Source organism: Tauraco erythrolophus, chromosome Z (genome assembly GCF_009769465.1).
Source record: "Tauraco erythrolophus isolate bTauEry1 chromosome Z, bTauEry1.pri, whole genome shotgun sequence".
NCBI lineage: Eukaryota > Metazoa > Chordata > Aves > Musophagiformes > Musophagidae > Tauraco > Tauraco erythrolophus.
This window is the reverse complement of record NC_141496.1, coordinates 50194897-50212798: the sequence shown is the minus strand read 5'-3', so window position 1 is coordinate 50212798 and position 17902 is coordinate 50194897.

The following is a 17902-nucleotide window of genomic DNA, read 5'->3' as shown; positions in this document are numbered from 1 at the left end:
GCATTAAAAAAATGAGTCCTTTTTGGCAGGTCAAGCTCCAGCTCTTGCAGATACAAAGGGGTACAAGAAGAGGATGTGTTACAGGAGTCAGGTCAAATGTCTGCCTGTGAAACATCGGTGTGGCTGTAGTCTGCACCAGTAACGGAGACGCAGGCGAGGACTTTGTTTTTATTTTTTTTCAAAGGTGCCTTAGAAGCAGGGCCCCGCTCCCACAGGTGTCAGATCAGCACCAACACTCACCGAGGCTCCACTGAAAATCCCAGGTCTCTGCAGAGAGCACCCCGATTTTGTGCTGAGCCTTTTGTAGGTTGAAGAGTCAGGACCTCCAGCGGCAGTGGTGTCTGTCTGCTCACATGCTATGCAAAGGGGCTGCCTGTTGTAACTCAGTGGTTAGTTTTGGGGAGGGGGGTGGTCATTGCCTTAGAATTCTCTGAAGATTAGGAAAAAAGTGAGTGTAACAACTTGTCGTTTCGCTGCGTGCCGAAATCATTGAGTATCATGGAGGTGGTCTGCGCACTTGTTTCTGGCTGTTGCAATCAAAGGTTTCTACACATGTGCCTTGAAAGAGGAGAGCAATGGAAACTGGAAAACCAGGAAAAGTGAAAAGCGTTTTCGGCCGAGAGACACTAGCAATGCAAGAAACTGTCGCCTAGTTTCTACTGCTAAAGCCACAAGCCACGTAAAAGCCGAAGATGCCTTTCATTGCTTGTTTCACCCTTCCATGCTGACCCGTGATTTCTGGATCTCATTGTCCCTGTGTAAACTGTTATCGGTCAAACTCACAAAACACTCTTGACTCAACTTGGCCATGAAATTTCTCTCCCTAGGATTTTTGGGGGTCTTTTCTAAAAAAAAAAAAAAAAAAAAAAAAGCCTTTTCATCTTGCACAGAAGTGTTTTGGCCATGATCTGTGGTGGATGGTGTTTTAGCCTTTCCCGTACTGCTAGCAACATTCAAGTGATACTGTGTTTAACAGTTGAAATCCAGAACAGATAGCTGCAAAGGAAAGCCCAGTGCTCGGTTTCTTCAGGATTACTGTTTGCTTGTTAGGAGGAGGGAGGGTCCTGGCATGCAGCTTTTCCCTAGAATGTTACTTGTGTACTGGACTGCTTATGGGTTTCCTGTAGATGGTTTTGCTTTTGCATTTTATCATTTATATATTGACAGATGTATAATCCGATGTTCCTACTTTACTATTGATATCGAATAAAGTATTTTGAGTTATGACGTCTGGCTGTGTCACTGTGAATCACCACTCCAGCTAAGTGGGTTTCTGGCTGATGGGGTGGATTGGGCCATGTCTTACCTCCTTCTGTTAACTTTTTCCAGCTTCTCCCCCCGTCTCTGGCTGCCCCTCTGAGGGAATTTCTCTCTCTCACTGCAAAATTTTTACTGGCATTAGAGAAACAGATCCAAGAGTCCCCACATGACACCAGAAAACTGCAGGATGGTCCGTTTACCTGCGGGTAGGGGGACAGCGTGCAACCCCCTCCTGAAACCAGGCAGGAGATGCAAGCTCTCACCCAGGCTGTCAGCTGCTTGGGGGAGACAGGTCACTGCTTGCTCCCGGGTGCTTGAGGGTTTCGCTAGAGCATGGAAATGGAGAACTCATTCCTGCAAAACTGATGAAAACATTTGCCTATGTTCCTTGGCACTTTCACATGGAAACAGTTTCCATGGAAGAGATCTTTCTGGCTGCAAGGCTGTGGATGAGGCTAGGGCAGTTGATGTGAGGTCCCCAGTGCTCTATCCAGGGAGAGGTGGGCTTGTTCTCAGCTGGGACCAGCTACCAGCCTTTGAGGCCCAGGCCGGAACAGTGGGCAGGACATCCCCAACCAGTACAGTTGCTTGGAGGCATGCCCTGAAGACCAGATTGACAGAGGGCACTGGCCTCTGCCTGTTCCATCCCCCAGGGCTGGCTACTGGGGCACCGGGCATAGTGCAGGAGCATGGTTGCATGGAAGTTGCCAGCAACTGGGGTACAGCAGAGGGCTTGGACAGGGACATGGTGGGGGAAGGTGGGTGGTCCCTGTGGCATCTTTCATTGGCTTTTAGACCTTGAAAGGTGTTGCAGTGGTATCTACAGGCAGAAAAATGGTGCAAGAGAGACTTTCCACCTTCTTCTGCTTCCATCCCCAGAGTATTGAGCTGTTCCTCCCCTCTTCTGCTCCAGTGGGTGAGGACTGGGTGTGAGTCACACAGCTCGGTGGCTGGAGGAAGCCCTGTGTGGAAATTTTATCCCTGCTGAAAGAGGCAGCTGAGAAGCGTCAGTAGGATTTCACCCTTCTCCACACTGTTTACCAAGGCTCCCCTGGACCAGATCAGCATGTGGCTTGTAAAGGATCTCTTGACTGTTGCTGTGAGACCATGCTTGCTCTAGCAGAGCTTCCGCTCCCACCTCCAGCCCCACCTGCCTGCTGACGGCCAGGATGGGTGAGCAGAGGTCTCTGACATTTATCCCACATTTACTCTGCTACGCCTTCCTGTTCTCCAGCCCACGGGGAAAAGAAAAATAATGAGGCTGTTGTTAGAAGGAGGAAAAGGGCTAAGCTGGAGTTTACTAACCCCTTTCACCCCCTTGGAAGGAATCTGAAGTGGGTGTGCTTGCCCTTTACTCTTGCTCTGTGTCTTAGCACAGCAGTGCTGACACTGGATCCGTTCTTACTTGTCTGCGTCCAATTTGCAGAATATCTGTACACTCAAGGACAATGCACCTGTACGAGACCTGTCTTCTGTCCACCCAAGGCAGCAGCCCCGCTGCTGGAGCCTGCTTTCCTTTTCCGTCCACTGCACTCAATGTCACTACCAGCAACACAGATGTTAGCACACAGAGACAAGATCTCTGCAGAGCCAGAGGTGACTGACTTCTCAAGCCTGCACTAGATCTTGCAGTGAAGAACTGAGTGGCGAAAACAAGGGACTGGGCTTAACTCTAAAGCCTGGTCCTATGGACTCTTCCTGGTTACCTTCCTGCCCTTCACATGCTTGAAAATGATCTCCAAGAGGTCTTGCTCCATGATTTTTCCAAGAATGGAGGTGTTGCTTACAGATTGCTATTTCCCAGATACTTCTCCTTGCCTTTCTTCAAGGTGGGCATAATATTAGCCTTTTCAGTGAGCCCTTTCCCAGTTGCCATGATATTCTACCATGACTGACGACAGCTTCATTCACATCAATCAGCACTGTTAGCTCCTATGAGTGAGTGCTATCTACTCCGGAGTATATGAGTGTGTCTAGTTTCTCTAGGCAGTCCTTAAATCCTAGGTTTGTCCCTCCTATCTCCTTCCCGAACCATAGAATCATAGAATCATAGAATGGTTAGGGTTGGAAGGGACCTCAAAGATCATCTAGTTCCAACCCCCCCTGCCATGGGCAGAGAAATCTTCCACTACACCAGGCTGCCTGCAGAGATCTGGGAGCAGGCTTTGCTGGTGAAGATGCCACAAAAATCCATTGATCATTGTAGTCTTTTCCATATTGTCCAGCACGATGCTGTCTCCCCCATCCGTCCATGGACATGCGTTTTCCTCAATTTCTAGCATGCCTGCAGAGCCCCGTTGTACTACCCTTGATGATCCTCGCTAGCCTGAGCTGTAGGTGGTCTTGGACTTGCCTGATACCAAGTAACCAAGCAAGCAATGTTTACCACATTGTTTTGCTGTCTATTGTATTTCCCATACTTACAGGCATATTTTTTTGCATTTTAATGCGAGAACCTTCCTTTTTAGTCAAGCAGGACTGCTCTTGACATCTCCTGTCTTCCTGCAGAAGGGAAGGCCTGGGAGATTCAGGATGGACACTGTGAGAAACCCCTTCCTTGAGAGGGTGGTGCAGCCCTGGGACAGTGGATGTCCTTAATACCTGGGAGGTTCCAAGGGTCAGTCAGCGGTTCCCAAGCATCTAACTGATACAGCAACAAACCAGACCCTGAGAAGCACCAAGCCAGAGCCAGTGGAGCAGCAGGAGAGCACAGTCCCTGTGCAAAAAGACACTGCTGCTTTGGTGGCGAGGAGCTAGGGCCATGAATGACACCGGCAAGCCTGGAGAGGCTTGCAGGACACTGCCAGGGAAAGAGCATGGAGCTGAATAGTTGCCTCTGCTTTCAAAACCTGCTTCGCACTGTGTTTCAAAAGCCAAAACTTGGCATGGTATCTACCATTGCGAGCGTCTGCCTGGATGCAGGAGAGAAAGGGAGGAGCTGTGGAGCTTTTCCATGCTTGGGTCCAACTCATCCAGAGCTGGCAAAGGGATGCTGAGCCTATGTCTGGGAGCATTTCTTCCAGGCGTCTGTGGAAGTGCTGGCTTCTGGCAGGTAGGACATCACAATAAGAGCTCACTAATGGGTTTTTTTTAAACCCTCCAGCTTTCTCTTGAGATGGAGAGCTTGGTCAAAAAATGGCTTTTTGACAGCTTGGTCAAAAAATGCAAAACACTGGCAGACTCCCATGTGAAGCAGAGATAGGCTGAAATGTCATCCCTCTAGCAGCACTCCACCTATCAAATGCCCCAGTTCTCTTTTCCAAACCACAATATGGAGCAGGAAAAAACCTTACTTAAAATAAAATAATAAAAAAGAAGTCATCATCACCATATCTCTTTGCCATGGGATTCAGTGGCTGCTGTAAGGGAAGGGCACTGGCCAGTCCTCACAAGGAAAAGCAGTGCTGACAAACAGGGTCTGGGGTCCAAGCATCACTCCAGGGGCAGGATGTTCTCAGGCAGCCTGGGTCGAGATGTCTCTACAGTGTAACTATTGTCCTCCCCATCCCCAGAAATACTCTCAGAGATATGTGAGCCCAACGAAAAGTGTGATGTCACTAAGCCTCACTGCCTGGGGACATGCTTGAGACAAGGAAGCGCCAAGTGTGTGTGAGGACACCAATGGCACAGGTGAGATGGGGTGTGGAGGTGAAACAAGCCCCCGGATGCCGTTGTGCTCTCAGAATGTCTGAGTTTTGCCCATTTCAGGTGGAATACACTGACTTTCCACCTGTGTCTGTACAACTCAGTCTTTCACCTAGCTGCTAAAAGTTTGCACCACATATTTTCCAGATCTGGGTGGTTTTCTAAAGTTTAGTCTAAGCTGAAGTCTTACTACAGAGCACAAAGCTGAAGGTATGGGTTGGGTGTTTCTAAAACAATAGGAAAGGGAAAACTACAGCTTCCACCTCACCTGGACAAACCCCCGAGTGACCTAGTGTGAACTGAGATTTACCTCAGCTTTGAGCAAAGGCATTGAGCAAGAGACCTCCAGAGATCCTTCCCTGCTTAAATAATTCTAAAACATCATTCATTCCCTTAGAAAACACAGTTGCTGAGGCAGCGATTGAATGTGGTTTGGCTACCTCTAACTTGCATGAACACTGTGGTACTTCTCACTAGGAATTCTACAGAAACAAGGTCTCAGCATGCCTCGTTGATATAACACAGCTTGCCCAGGTAACGTGGCAACGTGAAATTGGGATTGCTCAGGGAGGTCCACCTAGCAGCCCTCGAAGTTGTGATCTCATTGAAATGAGAATTTCTGAGGGACAAGCAGCCAGGTGATTGCAGCACTGGTGTGAAACCAGTGAGGGTGCAAGTCCTCAACACATAAAGGGCAGACGGATATCAGAGCCAGTGGTGGCAGCTGCAGATCACAGGGCTGTACCCAGCCGACACGGCACTCTGCCTGGAGTTTGCCCTCTTCAAAGTCAGCTGCTTCGAAAATGAGTGTGTCTGAAACACTGCCACCAGCCCACCTTGGAAGTGTTTCGCTAAGGAGTGCTCTGTCCCACCGACGCTAGACTATAACACATCAACTTGATACATAACAGAGCTTCACTGAAGACAGGAGCATTAAACAGGAGAACTGTGCACAAAAATCCTTGCTCAGACACGTTCATAGCATTGTGCACCCGCCTGGGTGACACCAGCAGCTCAAAAGAGTTTTGTCAGGTGTGATGACAACCTGGCAAATGGTGAGAATCTCCATCCTAGGAGATGTTCAAATGCCGTCCGGACATGGTCCTGGGTGACTGGCTCTGGGTGGCCTTGTCTGAGCAGGGAGGCTGGACGAGATGATCTGCAGAGGTCCCTTGCAAGGCTGGATCAGACAATCTGCAGAGGTCCCTTCCAATCTCAGCTGCTCTGTGGCTTCATGTGGTCCCCAGGAGAGTGGGGCTGCATGGAGCAGGGGCACTCACAGCCCCACAGTCATCCTGCAGCAGTGATTCTGTGAGCAGAAATCCCCAGAAACACACCACATGCAGCATCCTGGCACTTCTTCGAGGTGTCTGAGTTTCTAAGCAGCAATTTGCTGCCATCCTCCACCCCCTTCCCTGCACGGTGATGGCGGGTGTTGCTTTCCCACGCTGCAGCAGGCGCCCGACCCTGTTGCGCGAATGTGTTTCTCATTGTTCAGCTGCTGCTGCTTTTCTTTGGTATGCTTAACTCAGGCTTTTCCCAGCTTTTGAGGCTGCACACCTAATCGACCAACAGTGAGTTATTTATAGCCTTGGAGTCTCTGATTTCGACCTGTTCCAAAACTTTCAAGGCCTCTACCGCTATTGCACTCACATTGCACGTTAATAATAAGAGACACCCAGTACTGCAGCCCATTTCACACACCAGCACTTGTGACAAGCTGGCAACAAGTATGACAGGCATGGTCCTGGTGCAGTGAGCATCCGCTGTTTTAGCGTAAGGACTGAGGCCGTTACCAGCAGTGGCAATGTCCTTCCTGATGGAACCCTGGCTGACAGCAGCAGGTGATAGAAAAGCAAGTTAGAAGCCTCAGAACACCACGAAAAGCCTTTTGCTGGCAAAAGCACATCTTGCAACAAGGCACAAAGCTCACTGGGGGACCCTGTGGGAAAATGGAATATTTATTTTGAAACTAAGCTGATTTCCTCACTGCCAGACCCTATGTCCCATTACTCATGAGGATGTCCAAGATGGGAGCATTCGAGTGCTCTGTCCAGGATGCAAGCACCAAAATGCAAGCAGTCTGTCCAAGGACGCTTAACGATGACACAAGAGTAAAAAGGGACACTCACTACTGAGGTTTTTGCCATGGATCCTGGGTTGTTTCCTTTGGAACTGTGTGCTGCTTTTGAGTCTTGCCTTTTTGCACCCGTTAGGAGCCGATAGTGATCCTGATCTCCTCTTTTTCCACCCTGCTCCTCTTCTGGGAACCACTAAGATGCACTCACTGTTCTTTGTCTCCTTATCAGGACATTTATTGTTTCCTACCCTGTTCCCTGTCTTCCCATCACTATATTTAACAGCTCCAGTATGGCCTGCTTTAGGCTGTTGCATGTTTGAGACCATCCTTGGTTTTGGGGTGGTCTGGAAAGCAGTGGAACCCGTGTAATTAGCTAATGCAGGTGCCGTCCACGGCTGCCCACCCTGCGGCTGCTCCTGCCGCTTCTTGCAGGTGCTGCTGTACCCACACACTCTCCATCCACACCAGTCAATGTTTTCTTTGCAATCTCTTGCAGAAAAAGAAAACCAGCAAAGTAATTCCAGCATGAAGATAAAAGAAGTAAGGGCAAGGGAACCGTTGGCCACTTATCCAAGCTCAGGATCAACAAAGAGACAGAAAACTGCTATTGAAGTCAGCCGCAAGGCACAGCATTGTCAAACTCACTTGTTTTCTTCTATTCTTCTTCCTTCAAAAAAACCCAGCACAGGATTATTGCTTCAATCCAATAAAGGGAACGGTGTTTCTGTTACATAATCTGATTTCCTCAAAGCATTTTTGACTTAATATCACTTGATGCTTTGGTAAGACCCATGCCTTATGCAAAAGAAACAGAGCCTAAATGTGGTTCGGTGACCTTTTGAAAAGTAGCTGTTACAAAACCTTCACGAAGTTTGCAGATGGCAGAAACATGGTGGCACGGCAAATAATGGCTCTCTGTTACAGGAGGGTCTGGATCTGAATAAATCACTACAGTCTGGTGAAATTAACTTTAATAAATAAATGACAGAAGTGCAACCGGAGGCCAATAATGCCAGATGTGAGATCTGCCTTGGAAAGCAATGTTGCAGAGAGACTGAAGAGTATCTGTGGGTAACACCATGAGCTCTTTGTGCTGCAGTTAATAGGGATAATGCAACCTCCAGCTGTAAGCAAATGGGTAACGGTGTCAGAAACAGAGGGAACTTGCTTCTGTGCATGGCCCTGGACAGAAAACCACTCTGTTGCTGTTTGTATTTCCAGAGGAACAAGGAAACGTGCATATTCAAAGAGGCTGTAGCAATGAGCAAGGAGTGCTACAGCAAGAAGACTGCCTTGTGCAGCACACGCGAAAGGAAGAGAGTGTCTCTGAGCCCTGCTCAGAGGTACAGCACAGCAAAAGGGAAAGCTTTGATAGTTCCCTCTGGCCTTTGGTCTTTCCATCAATAAGGTCCGTGCTTTGCTCCTTTTTTTCCCCTCACACTGGATATGTCTCTGGGGAGGAGGTATCAACAGCTTTGCAGGTAACTTCTGTGGCTCTGCGTGGTGACAGAGACTATAAACCAGGGCTCAGGCTGTGGAGCTGGTTGTCTGTGGGGGTCAGGTAAAATATCCCCTTTCCTGGCCAACTGCATTTTCTTTTCTAAACCCTCAAAACTGTTTTATCAGAGATGAAAGCGCTGAGCAAGTTTGGCATGGCAGTGAGCGAAAATGACCAACATGTGCAGAGTGGTCTAATGGCACAAGGTGGACAAGCAAAGCTCAGCACACCCGTGAGCTGGGATACACCTGCACGTCTGAGGCCATTCACCTGGGTGGATGACCATCTCAAAGGGCTGAAATTTTTAATTCTTAATCTTCTCTGTGCAGGCTCTTGCCAGATCTCAACACTCAGGGTATCCCCTTTGTTTGTAGGTGCACAGCAAGAGCCCTGTGACTTGAGTGTATCGAGAAAGCTGGGTGAATGCCGTGCATCCACCTGCCCAAGCACTGTCCCTCCATCTTTCCTTCTGCAGATTGTCCAGCCAAAGGTCCTATTTTCTCTTACCGTTTCTTTGCCAAGCCACAGCTGTGCACAGTCCTGGGAGAGTAACCTCGGCTCTGCCAAATCCCTTACCGCCTGTCAGCAAGAGAACAGCCTCTCCGTAAGCATCAGGTGCAAAAGCCCCAGCGTGGGGTCAGCAAAAGTGGATGCAGACATCTGGTTTTAGCAAAGCAGTTCTTCCTGAACTCCCAGTCAAGAGAAGCGCAGTTTTTCCTCTGTCCCTGGGAGGAGGGGACTAGACCCCGGACCTCAGACGTTTTCCAGCCGAACATTTACACAAGGCCTTCTGCAGTCTGCCAGAGGAGTCCCACGTGGCCAGATAGACATTAAACAGAGCTGGTCCCCAAGGGGAGCGGTGGCGAGGACAGGGGAATCTTGGCAGCTGAGTGCAACACAGCCCAGGACAGGGAGGAAAGCAGATAAGCCCCCAAAAGTCCTGCTAGGAGGACGGGTCAGGATAGCTGCACGGCTCTCCAAGGAGACACCTGAAACCCACGTGCGCTCTTGGCAAAACAGCCTTGGGACCACAAAACCAGAGGGAAGCCCAGTGGATGGCTGCCCAGGAGAGGAGCTGGGGTGGCTCATATGCGGAGGGGAGTGGGGGCAGAGGCCGTCCTTCGGCCCGACCCCTCTGGTGTATTTCTTTTCTCCCTGCATCTGCCCCAGAGCTGCCTCCCCAGCCCCCACCAGCAAAGCTGATGTTAATGCAGCACCAGCTGCCCAGGGGTGGGGGAGGTGGGCTGCAGAATCCCGTCCAAAACCAGCCGGAGCCAGAGGAGCTGGCTTGGTGCAGCTGCCAAGTCGACCAACTTCTCCTTATCTCTGTTGTGATTATTTCCTGCCCCCCCTCCCCGCACTGCATTCCTCGAATAGCAATGTTTGTTTTGGAAATTCTTCTCCCAACAGTTTCAGGCTGGAAATCGGGAGGATGCAGGAGCAGGATGGGGACAGAGGTTGCACTTGTCCTGGTCCTGTGCAGCAGGTTGCCCGTGTTTACTCACGTTGGTCCCACCGAGGTGGCTGGGGGAATCAATGCCCCAGTCCTGCAGCTGCTAAGCATGTGGTTTGTGTTGTCCCATCACTTAGGTTCCCTTTGTGGTTCAGCACTTTGCTGCACAGCAGTGATGGCGCAGCAGAGCAGCCCACTCCCTCCACCCTGCTGCCCCAAATCCCAACCCCTGCCCTGGCTTCCGGACTCTGCACACCAAAGAAGAAAGTGATTCCTATGGCAAAGGACCACAGCTTGGCAGAAGGGATCTGGCAGCAACGCTGCCAAGTCCCTTGGCACATTTTGCTCTCTCTGGTGGCTACCATACTCTATTTTGTGTTATTGCCCATGAAGACATTCATAGCTGTGCTGGTTGAAGCAAGCCATGCAATCAAAGATGAGTTGGTGAGCACGCTGAGGACAGCTCATCTTTGACAGCTCCTCAGAATGCTGAGCATTGGAGGACAGCTGGTGATGAAGGGTTTCATTGGCTTGTGTTTGAGCAAGCTGAAAGGGAGACTAGTCTTTGTGCTGAAAACTGCATCCTGTGAAGTGAAGAATCAAGGGAGGGAAAGGGGCTGTGGCATGGTTGTATATTTTTCACCCCTGGACAGCTGCTTGGCATCTGGCCCCCTTGAGAGACAATTGCAAATCAAGTACTCAGGGAGCATCCTGACCCAAAGAGGTCTCAACAGAGGAAAGGGTTGCTGGCACCGAACTGAGCAGCTGTGCTCATAGCCTCAGTCTGATGGCAGCAATAGCTTGCCTGCCTAGAGAGGGGATCAGTGTCACAGATCAGGGACTCATCTGCCACGTTTCTGTTGAGCAGAAGACACTTGAGTGTGCTCTTGCACAGGGCAAAGCCGGCACAGAGTATAAAAAACACTTCTCCACCTCTGAAACCCTGGGCAGGCTGAAGAAGGGACATCCAGGCCTGTCACTGTGCACGTGCAATGAGCGCACGCCTCTTGTCAGCAGAGACTGCAGATATCTGTATGCCAGAAAGTGTGGAGACCCTGCTGCCAGGATCCCCAAAATCCAGCTGCTATAAAGCTGTGCTGCTTTCAGCAGGCTGTGGGCTTTTCCTTCAGCCACAGAGGCACTTCATCCACCAGGAAAGTCCTTAGAGTAAGAGGGCAAGTTCTTTGAACTGCAGACTGACCCATCGGGTGACCAAGAGGAGAAGGAAAACAGCCTGCAGGATGCTCAAAAAGCTGAACAGCATAGGGATGGATCAGAGGCTGAAAACCCTGGGTCATGCCCACACTCTCACCTGCCCAAATATTGCATTGTGCTGTGGGTCCACACTGTGCCTAGAACAACATCTATGTGTTTCTTACCCTGGATCTAACTGCCTGGCAAAGCTTCATTCTGAGGACCAGGTATGTCTCTGTTTACGTATGCATTTCTGCAAGGTCCTAGTATATGAAAAGGTGGCAGAGACATCTTGCCTGGACCATAGGACAGAGAACAAGGCTGCTGGGCTAGGGAGCTGCCATTGTAATGGCTCCAGGCTAATCTGGATAGTTGTGGCGGGGTTCAAATCCCCCTACAGGAGGGTCAGTCCTGTGGGTCAACGCATAGAAGAGAAACAATACTCTGCACACCACCAAAATCCTAGGCAGGGAAAGCCTGAGTTGCAACATTTTTTTGGCAACCTCCGGGAAATATATTAGCCTTGCTTAACTGCAAACACAGAGACTTACAAACAAATTGTGAGACAGCTGATGAGTCCCAGGAGCTGTGGCTGTACTGGGGAGAGGAGCTCGCGCTGTCCTGGCTCTGCTGTCGTTTGGGACAGATGCCCTTGGTGGCAGACAGGGCAAGGAGACTGCTTGCAGGTTACAGGAGTTCCAAGCAGTTTGGCCAAAGCTTTGGACACAGGGAAGTGTGAAACCAGCAGGCTGAGGGCAATGGTCCCTTAAAAGCGAGGTGCCAATGCATTCATAGCAGAGAGGGGCAGGGACCACATGGCCAAGAAGGATGGCAGGGGGTGGGAGGCAGCAATGCCTTGGGGGATGGTGGTGGGACAGGTTTTTCCACCTTGCCCTTCATTTGGGCTGGCTCCTGCTAGCAGTCCTGAGATGCACCCGGAGGAAGCACACGACCTTCCTCAGAGGAGTTTCATGTTTCAAGCACAGCTTGCTCCCAGCACACCAGTATTTACACAGCACTTACTGGTCCCAAAACAGAGCACTTAAGGAAACGTTGGGGAACTTACCCATATCCTCACAGCACCATTTGTCACCCAGACCTGTCACCCAAGTGGGGACAATGGACTGGTAATTTGAATCTGTTCACACAGTCTGTGAGTGGGGACTGAATTCTTCAGCTCCCCCCCACCAGAAGAAAACATATTTTGCTGCACATGTAAGACTGAAGGCTGCCTTGAATGCCAGAAAGATTGAATGTGCTTGCTCACATGATTGGTGGCCTTACGCATTTTCCTGGCCCGGGGAGGGGGAATACTCTCTCCATTTCTTACTGGCTTGACTTTGCCTCCTTGCACATCCAGAGCAGAGACACCAAATCTCTTCTGGCACCTAAGCCCTGCACAGTGTGACTGCTGAGGATACTTGCTGGCTGCATAGCCTGGGCAGGGTGGCCCAGCTCAGCATGCTGGTTGAGGTCCTGCCTTTCCAGCCAGACTTTCTCCTAACCCTCCTGTTCCCTCATTATGAGCAGATGCTCACAGGCCAGGGCTGCACGGTGAACTGCCTGGGAGCTTTTCTGCCCTCTGACTCCCAAAGATGGAGAAGGTAGAGTTTGCATTGCTGCTGGTAGTGGTAATCTGCAGCTCCCTGCTCTGTGCTTCAGTGTGTCATGTACAGAGCACACAGTGGTGCTTGCCAGTCCTTCACACCGGTGGCTCCTGCTCTCAAGTCGCTGCTGCTCTTGCCTACGGGTCTGAGCCACTGCGTTTCTGGACACAGCATTTTGCACACTTGCACAGCCCCCACCCGCAGATGGCAAGAACACAAGCAGATATGTTTGGAGGAAGCTAAGAGTAGCTTCATGCTAAGCAGAAGACATGTCCTTCAGGTGGGCATGGGCAATGCCCATTCTGCAAAAGGGATCCCCATATTTAGCCGGCAGAAAACTGACTTGATCCTCCCTTTGACGTATTTCCTGTTCTCAGGGTAGCTCGGACCTGACGCACAGTCCCCTCCCCTGCCCCAGCATCGCTATTTCGTGTGCTGTGCGGAAGGGAAGCTGGGGACAGGCAGCTCTGCGCGCTCCCCGCCACTGCAGCAGGGAGATGCTGACTCACGCCTGCAGGTTGCCATGGAAACCGCAGTCGTGGAAACGGCAGTCATCACGCCTGCAATGCCGTCATACTCCCTTCTGCCAACCAACCTCTGACAGCCCTGCTAAAAATCAGCCGTGGGCCAAAACATCGCCTGGGAGACACCGCTCAACCCCATCGCCAGCAGCCGAGACCGCAGGGAAAGACTCACCCGGCACTGCAGCCTCCGCAAGACAGTCTGAAAGCCCCATCCCCATTGCTGTCCCCCCTGCCAGCCCCACCGAGGCAAGGCAGAGCAGGAGGGCAAAGGAGGCTGGCCTGAGCATCAGGAAGCCCTGTTTTTCTGTTTCGGCTCCAGCCCCACCAGGGACTCGGGGACCGGGTTTCCTTGGTGTTTTCCTGTGCAGTCAGACAGCACGTAGCTGCCTCCCCGCCCCAATGACCACTTCCCAATGGGTGCATGGTGCTTTGTGGCCTTGTGTCTCGCTGCTGTCCCTGTGTGCCCAAGGAGGAGGAGGATGCCCATGGGAAGGTGGAAGAACATGCTTACTTTACCATCGTCCAGCCACAGGGTAAAAGCTGTTTGGATGCAAGGGAAAGCTGCTTCCCTGCAGGAGGCGTGCAGCTGGGGACCAGAGGCCTGGTAGGGTTTCTGGTCTTGGAGATACTTCAAACTCAAATAGATAAGGCTCAGAGCAGCCAGACCTGATGTTGGGGTTAGCCTGCTTTGAGCAGAAGATGTGTTAAGAGCACTCCAGAGCTCTCTTCTGATTTAAGTGTTCCTTTGACTTACTGCTGCATGAGCCAGCTGGTTGTCCAAGTCTCGCAGGACCTCTGAAGGACATGTCCTATGGAAGATCTCCATTCTCTACCTTCAGGACTGTAACTTGCGCAATACCCAGCTGTGTGGTCCCTCCCACTGCAGTGACTAAACTTGTCACTTGTCACAGTGACTGCCCTGTCACTTGCAGCATTTCACCACTGCAAAGATGCAGGACACCTCCCACCAAGTGACTGTTATCTGGTGGCTCATGAAGATGCTGGTCACAGTGAACCTACCAGGAGAGAGGCCCTCATGAGGGGCCATGATTTAGCCTGGTGGCCTTCCCCAGACAGACAAACGAGAGACAACAGCTGATGTCAGATGAGTTAACGTTTCACTGTATGAGGATGTGGCCAAGAAAGAGAAGTGGCTTACAGTGACTGCAAAAGCCCAACACGCAGGGCCCCCATCTTTAGGACCTGAGATGGATCATTAACACCAGATTGGGGTGGATCTGCGGGGGTGGATTGTTAACACCAGATGGATTTAGTCTTGGCTGCCTCTGGGAAGGGCCCATGAACGATCTGCAAAGGTGAGGGTGGAGGGAGAGGCAAAAGACAACAAAACATCACTCCCAGGGGCTGAAGCTGTGAAAAGGCCACCTGGGCACCTCCCACAAACAATTCATCTGAGATGCACCCTTAGGGCAGACTGAACCTCCCCCTTCCCATTCTCTTCTGGGTGTAATTCATTACTCATGTTGATTATGCATTCCCAGTTGATGGACATCCCCAGAAATAAACGCCCATTTATGTCCACATTTAAACACAGAAATGTTTTTCAGACCTGGTGTTAATAAAGGTACTTCTGTGCATTTGGGAGAACAAGGGGAGAACTGAAGAGGAGAAAAGGGGAGGCGGTTCTTGAATAAGCAAAGCAGTCTGTCATAAAAGTGCCTGGATAACCCTTGAGTCATCTTGGGTCTGAGAGCAGAGAGGAGACAGATGTTGCTGATGCTCTGCTGAATTAGCTGTTGGTCCAAAATTTGTGCCTGGACCTGATTAAACTGAAATCCTTCTCATATATCTTCTTCAAAGTATTCCATCTACGGTAATGTGAATGCACTAGACAAATAAGTCCAAAGAGGAAAAATCTTCCCCCTTCTGACATTTCTAGACCAGGAATAATTACCTATAGGAAAAACTTCAGACCAAGGTCCTTATTCTAATACAGAAGTCCCACATCTTCTCTCCATTCACTGGGGTTGCTTGTAAGTGAGAGCAAACACAAAAACCAGAACAAAGGAAGAAGTTTAATTACTTTGTTTGGGGAATTTTGGTTTGAAAAATAAAACAGAAAAGCGTTCCTTTGTTAGTGAAGGCTGTGGCTTCTTTTGTGAGTGACTTCCATGTGGTCGTTGGTTGCACATGAGTAAGTGATTATCCTGTTTCCAGTAACATCCAGGAAACTCTGAAAAAGCACCAGACATAATGACATTGCAATGTCTTAACAAATCAAATTTCTAACCCCTGCTGTCAGAGTTACGGTATTGCTGGGACTACAATACAAAATAAAGGCAGAGCTATAAAGACGCTCCTTTAGGGGGAAATAAGTAACTTCTGCTACTGTTTAACTCCATGGCCTGCTGTTGCACCAACCACTCAGGGCAGAGACTGCTCCAGCGCTTCAGCAACCCCTGCTCTGCCAACACGAGATGGTACGATAGTCAGAAACCCACTCAGCAGAAACCACAGTGATATCGGCAAGAGCAACACTGGAAACATGGCGTGGCCAAGGAAGGATCCCAGGCCTCCAGAGAAAACAACGCCTAGCAGAACCAAAATTAAGAACAAGCTGAAGGACGGCAGACAGTGCCAAAACCCTCCCATTTTGACTGAGAAAGGAACAGGCTATGTCGCAAGACCCACCCTAACCTTTGCCTTTCCAGTGTGCCAGGAGCAATGTCACTGGGAGGAAGAAGAAGGGATGGTGGTGGTGGCACCCTGTGCCCCGGCACGGCTCTCACGGCTGCCTCATCCAGGCAATGAGTTATTTAGGCCACGTCAGCAAGCTGCATAGTGTTCACTCCAGTGCCTAACACACAGCAAAATGCCTTGCCTGCTGTCTTCTGTCAGCATGCCTGCCCTCTTTGGTCTCCCTGCCGAAACACTTGGGCTTCCACTGGTCTGACAACCTGTGACCTTGGCAGGTCTGCAGAGGGTTGTGAAGGAACCTTCCTTGCACTTTGCCAGCATCATCGCCCATTTCTCTTTACTACAATGCATCATCTTGAAAAGCTTCTTGGACTCACAGAAGAGTCTCCAACATCCCTCCAGTGGGCTGGCCACGGTCCTCCTCGGACAGCCCAGTAAGCACTTTGCATTATTCACAATGAGAATTAATTTTGGCCCGTGTTCAAGCTCATGTCCACAGTTACATCCAAGTCCTATCCAGAAGCTCCACCAGTCACTTCCCAGCCTGGACCAATACTCAGGATCATCTCTCCCTTACTGCTGTGCACCAGGCACCACTAGCACTTCTACTTGCTGGGCTTTGTGAGCACCCTGGTGGCCCAGTCCTCTCATTTAGAGATGTCCCTCCGGACTGAGGCTCTGCCTTTCACAGTGTCAGCCACTCCCTCATAATGATTATTTCCAGCACCGTCAAATAAAACCCCAACTATGTAAACATACACATACATTTATATGTATGTGTGTATGTGTGTGTATATCTATACATCTATACATACAAAATTCCTGTTTTCTAGAACTTAATCTTTTGTCTGCGGACATGCGTGGGCTGCACTTCTGTTTTCTGATGTTCACTGGCAAAGGAAGACTTTTATTAAAAGTAATAAAAATAGAAATGTCCAATGTACAAAAGAGGAAAACAACAGGAGCCAGAGCCTTCTTCAGGATCTTACCTGTACACTCTTTGTGATGCTTATAATCATTCCCCTGACTAGTCAAACTTTGAATAGCAGGGTTTATCCTGAGATGTGAAGCTGTTGGCAATTTATGTAAGCAAGTAAAAAACAAGGAGGTTAATTATTTGTGAAATGGTTACCATAATAGTTTTTCCAGCATTTGCTATCATGCACCCTGAAGCCAGCCTGTAGCTGAGCAATGTCATCACTGGATGTATCCTAGGTAGGGTTTGTTTTGTTTTGTTTTGTTTTCATTTTTACCCCACAAAAGTATCCACAGAGTTTCCCCAGATGAGGGATGGTTCCTTATTCAGGTTTTTTTGTTGCAGTCGTAAAGGCTCCAGTAAAAGCATACAAATCGATGCCTGAAGCTGAAACGTGCCTTGAAAGAAGTCATACTCCCGTCATAGGGAAGTGCAGACAGCATAGGGATTTGTCGTAACATTTTTTCTTGGTTCAAGCATGTGAAGGACAGCACAGCACTGCCTTCAGAAAACAGCTGTGCATCTTGGTTGTGGAGAGGCTTTCCTCAATTCCTGGGGCAGAGTTTTGGACCGTCATGGTGCTATTTGTGAGAGGAATGTCAGGATGGAGATGGTCCAAGCCCAACTCTCCACACACCCCATGGCAATGTGGGCCTGGGAGGGAGGAGAGGCTCCCTTTCACATACGTATCACCACAGAGGTACAAAACTCTTCATTAAATTCCAGCAACGAGTCACCAGGACCATCCCTGGATCCTCTGCCAAGTCCATGGCCTCTGTGTGTTGGCATGGTGCTGTGACCTAGCCAACAAGTCCAAAAGGCCCAAGGTGGCCAAGGGTCTGACATTGGGTGGCAACCTGCCCTTTTGGTATAAGCCAGGAGAAAAGTCTCCTGGGGCAGCAGTCAGAGGAAGAAGGCTCTGTTTCAGCCTTCTCACCACAACAGTGCTTGAGCTTCGGCAAATTTATTCTCAACAAATTCTTGTTTAGAGGAATGAGAATGAAAGC